The sequence below is a fragment of the Emydura macquarii genome, unplaced genomic scaffold (genome assembly GCF_026122565.2).
Source record: "Emydura macquarii macquarii isolate MOO-44397 ecotype Brisbane River unplaced genomic scaffold, CSIRO-AGI_Emac_v2 contig_3062, whole genome shotgun sequence".
Lineage (NCBI taxonomy): Eukaryota > Metazoa > Chordata > Testudines > Chelidae > Emydura > Emydura macquarii.
Window position 1 is genome coordinate 5,665,866 of NW_027133199.1, and position 4,272 is coordinate 5,670,137.

The 4,272-nt window shown below is 42.6% G+C and overlaps 1 long non-coding RNA gene across 1 annotated transcript; it reads left to right on the forward strand.

Moving 5' to 3' along the window:
* Nucleotides 1-2,935: 2,935 nt before the first annotated feature.
* Nucleotides 2,936-4,051, forward strand: LOC137141420 (uncharacterized). Its single transcript, XR_010916625.1, has 3 exons — nucleotides 2,936-2,985; nucleotides 3,287-3,344; nucleotides 3,925-4,051. It is a non-coding gene; the product is annotated as an uncharacterized lncRNA (long non-coding RNA).
* Nucleotides 4,052-4,272: the final 221 nt, after the last annotated feature.

Consider the following 4,272-nt stretch of genomic DNA (forward strand, 5'->3'; position numbering starts at 1 on the left):
AATAAGCTGTCTTTTCACACAGTGACAAAATGTGGTTAGGGGCATTGGGTAATGAGGTAAAACCCATAAATATGGTGCCAGAAGGCAGTCACATTATAGACGCTGTGTAGCATGGCTGGTAAACTGTAGGATGCAGTACAAACTGCAGCTCCTGAGAACTTCTGGTGGGGCTCCGACCCTCTGAGTCCTTCCATGTGGGCAGTATGGGATAGATAATGAGAGGGGAATTTTACTTTTTGGAGGTATAGAAATAGTATGAAGCCCCCCAACACTTGGAATGCAGCCATCTCTGGGGTGGAGCTGGGTAATTATAAGGTGGTCACAGCAGCAAAAATAAACAATTTAAGGAAAGAAGTGAAGTATAACTTGTGTAACTGAAACTACAGAGGGAATTTAGATGGAAAATAATTAATCAAGTTGGAATATGACCAGGATATCAGCATTGATCAATAATGCCCCTCTTGAGGAAAACGTAACATGAGATCTTTAAAGGCCACAGTTTGCTGGTTTTACATCTCCTCCAGAAGATAGCTCGAAGCACAGTACCTCTTAACACCATGCTGGGGTATCTGCTCAGCTGAGTGCTAGCTCCTGGGGTGTGCCCTTTCCTTCCTTGTTCATTTTAGTGCATTAATTCTAGCCAGCGTTCTAATATGAGAGGCAGGAGAAACAGTGATATTTCTTACAGGTCTTTATAAAGTACTAAAATGTAAATTTAAAACACTCAGTCATTACACTTGAGTAGCTTCACTCTACTTAAATATTGGCTCCAGGTTTATTTCATTATCCTCTTACCAGTAATTAAGCTGCCTAGGGACAATCAGCAAATAATAAAATGCTGTGGTGGAGGAAATTAGTTTGGACTACAAAGCATTCAATAAAATTATTGTGCAAAATAGAAGAAAGCAACTGTGTATAAAAGATAGTTAACTATCTCAAGACAAACACTTTCTGAGGGCGGTAATATTTCTGCTACCTGGGAAAAGAAAACATACTGATTTTGAGAATTTTCTATTCACTTCTTTTTGAAGCAGTTCATTAAGTATTTACCAACCTTTAATCCTTAAAAGCACATCACAGGGGGACTCTTTATTTTTCTAGGGTTTTGTTGATTGTCCCCAGACTAAGGGAAGGTATCAGGGAAGGTTTCTAGTAGCTATCAAGCAGGCTGAAAGCAGTGTTCTACAGTGAAGCAAGTCCAACCCTGTACTACTCCATCTCCTATGACCAATATCTTTGAAATGACCTGTTTTTTTCTCCTGCTACCAGTCCTGCACCTCTCCTGCCTTGGTCTGAGCACAAACCCTGGGGGAAGATAGGAGCTGAAGTCAGGAGCAGAAAAGAATGGGAGATGGGTAGGGAATTTAAGGACCTCAGCCTTCTGAGAGAAAAGGTGGGTGTATGTTCCTAAGATTAATCAATAGTGTTGGATCTCTGAGGGAGGTTAGGATGGTGGGTGGAGTCTCTTTTTGTTTAGATGGAGAGTGGGGTAGGTAGCCAGATTTTCCGCTTAGAACAGGACTCTTCTGTCCCACTGCCATCTTTTTATCCTCCTGATATCTGCTCAGGATACTCTATCTTGATCTGTCAGGCTCCCACTCTTTTCTTCCTTCCCTTTCCCTTATTTTACAGCTAGAAGAGGGAGCTATGTGGCTTGCTGTACTTAATGTGGGAACACCAGACTGACTGAGAAGAGAAGGCTAATAAGTTGTAGGTGTGTGTTCCATAAGCAAACCTGGATAAGGAAAGGGAAGGAGCACATGGGGGAAAGGATTTTATTTCATTCAGCAGCAATACCTGCAGGTTGCACTATTGAATTAACTCAGTTCACTTCTCCCAGCTAGGAGGCAAAAAGGACAGAGACTATATAAGTCCAAATTTGTTGTTCTTTCTCCTTCCTTCCTTCCTCCCCATTTACACTGGCATAAATCTAACAGAGGTCGAACACAGTGGTATAAGTGAGAGGAGGATTATGCCACCAGAGTTGCTCACTCTGTAGCTCTGGATTTCACAATGTAGCCAGACTTGTCATACTCATTAGCAAACAGGAAAGTTTTGAAAGGGAATTATCCAGGTAAAGGAGAAGCAACTACATGACCCTTAGGGGACAGACACCGAGCACCTGGAGAGCAGAGTGGTTGAACTGAAGGAGCTAAGGAAAACTGAATGGTACATAGATGAGACTTTCAGGGACACAGAAGAGCCCTCCCACCCTCAGTCTGACAGCTTCTGTGCTGTGGATGAGGATTAAAGTCTCGGGGAAGGACATACTGGAGGAGTGGGAAGTTGGAGGAGTGAGAAATGATCCCATAGTTGGGACCCTCCTTTCCTCAAACTGAGGATATCTCTGGGGGAGGGGACCCCAATTATTTGGAAGAGAGAGGTAATAGTTCATTCTCTCTGAAGCATCTAGCATTGGACACTGTCAAAAGAAAGGATATTGAACTAGATGGCCCATTGGTCTGACCCAATATGGCCACTCTTACATTCTTATGGAAGAGCCCCAAAGAGTGAGGGAATTGTATAAAAGTATCAATGACCCAGACACTCTTTAAGCTATCTAATTCTTGTCACTGTGATACATGCTCAGTGTGCACCATGATACATTTTAAATAAGACCCTGTCTAAAAGTTTGATAACCTGAATCAAATATTGCCAGCTTGTTTTCTCTAGCTCATTAGCTGCATGGAATAGTCTGGGGCCTTAGGTTTCCTGTTGGCAATTAGAGCTTTGCATACATCATGGAAACTTTTAGTACCACTGAAACAACAGGAACTTTGCTCTGTGCAGGCTCTCAAACTCTTAGTATGCTAATATCAATTTTAAAAAAAAGAGCTGAGGTTGGTCACATTCACACTGTTATGTGTAAATTGAAGCCAGCTGGCTTTACTCTTCTGTGATTTTTTTGATTGATTAGTTTCTCTATTTTGGTGACAGGGTTTCAGTGGAAGGAGAAGCAAATGCTGCAGCCAAATTGCTAACAATGTAATTATGATTTTATTATTGTGCTGGTACTGTATTTTCTTAACTTTGTTTTCTATTAGCACATTACTCAAGCAAGACAGTGTGAAAACAAATGCCTCTGAGGCAGGGTGTGAAGATCCACCTGGGTTTAGTAGCTGTCTGATTTAATATACTACATGCTTTAAAACAGAGAAGACCTAAAAAGAAAGCCAGAGCATTCCCAGTTTTTATGTCTGCATTATACTCTCCTCTGGATAATTGGTGTTGCTAACTCCCTTCAATTTTATTGTGTGTTCTGTAACATTTGATGTATTTCTTACAGCCCCAGCTCCCGGAGGCATGCGATTTGGAGAACCTTCAATATCTTCTATATTTAAAAAGTAAGTTTTCACCCCCCTTAGTTGCAAAGAAAAGCTTGAAACCACAAAGGCTAAATGCCAGAAGGCTAATAAAAGAATCTAAAATATTATTTTTGAAAATCTTATGTTTTTAATCCAACCTTGCTATTTTCTTGGGGCTTGATACATGATTTTTGAATGCTTGGGGGTGGCAATGCTGAATACTTAACTTCTGTTTGTGTTAATAGGAGGTTAACAACCATACCAAGGCCTGGTCTACACTATGAAGTTATGTTGACATAGGGCAGCTTAGGTTGTCGTTGTCTACACTACCAGGTCTCTCCTGTCAATGTAACTTGCTTGCTACATCAGCTTAATTATTCCACCTCTGTGACAGGCATAGCACTTAAGTCAACATAGTGAAGTCAATGTAGTGGCAGTGTAGACACTGCATTGCTTACGTAGGCTTAACTGGCCTCCAGGAGGTGTCCCACAATGTTCCACTGTGACCACTCGGGTCACCATTCTCAACTCTGCTGCCCAGCAGCCAGGTGCACAGGAAACAGCCCCTCCCCTGTTAAAGAACTGGGAACTTTTGATTTTCCATTTCCTGTTTGTTCAGCGTGGAGAGCTCGCCTGACCATGCCAGCTCCAGATCCCAAATGCACTCCTGCCTGGAGTACATAGGAGGTGGTGGATCTCCTTGATCTGTGGGGAGAAGAGGCTGTGCAGGCACAGCTCCAATCCAGCCATAGAAACATGGACATACATGGGCAGATTGTTCAGGGCATGGGGAAGAAGGGCTACTGCTGGGACACACAGCAGTGCCGTGTGAAAATGAAGGAGCTACACAAGGCATACCAGAAGGCAGGGTAGGCAAACAGTTGTTCTTGTACAGCACTGCAGACATACCACTTCTACAAGGACCTGCATGCTATTCTCTGCGGCGAACCCACCACGACCCCCAAGA